Below are 575 nucleotides of genomic sequence, written 5' to 3'. Positions count from 1 at the left end.
TATGAACAAGGGTAAATTATGTGCAAAAATTACACCTAAATGATGATATAAAATGCATGCATCAAATTCCCCCATACTCAAACTCTTCCTTGTCCTCAAGCAAAATTTCATTAAAACTCATTTGGAAGGGAATAGAATCAGTCTTTGAAAATACAAAAATCACTAATCCAAACCACCAACTTACCTCTGGCCACCAACATTCCAAGTTCCCACCAGCGAAGCACAAAGAATGAAGCAATCACTCTCAACAATTACAAAATAGCTAAGAATTAACCAATCAACCCAAGCAACAAATACCAACCAGCTACAAGAGTCAATTGTGCCAAAACAAACCTAAATGAAATAGATAGCCAATGTGTCTCAAATAGATGGTGAGTAATGTATGAAAGATTATATTGCCAAACCCATATGCAAGCATAAAAGATCTAACTCTACTAATGTAACAAGCATTTTTCAAAGAATCATTAGGTCTTTTTAAGGGTTGTAATGGGGTCAAATAGGGTAAAATTATGGTTAACAAAGAAAGGGAATAAAGTAAACAAAATATGAGAATAATATTAATCATGAAACTCAAA

The sequence above is a fragment of the Hevea brasiliensis genome, unplaced genomic scaffold (assembly GCF_030052815.1).
Source record: "Hevea brasiliensis isolate MT/VB/25A 57/8 unplaced genomic scaffold, ASM3005281v1 Scaf177, whole genome shotgun sequence".
Lineage (NCBI taxonomy): Eukaryota > Viridiplantae > Streptophyta > Magnoliopsida > Malpighiales > Euphorbiaceae > Hevea > Hevea brasiliensis.
This window is presented reverse-complemented; position numbering follows the sequence as displayed.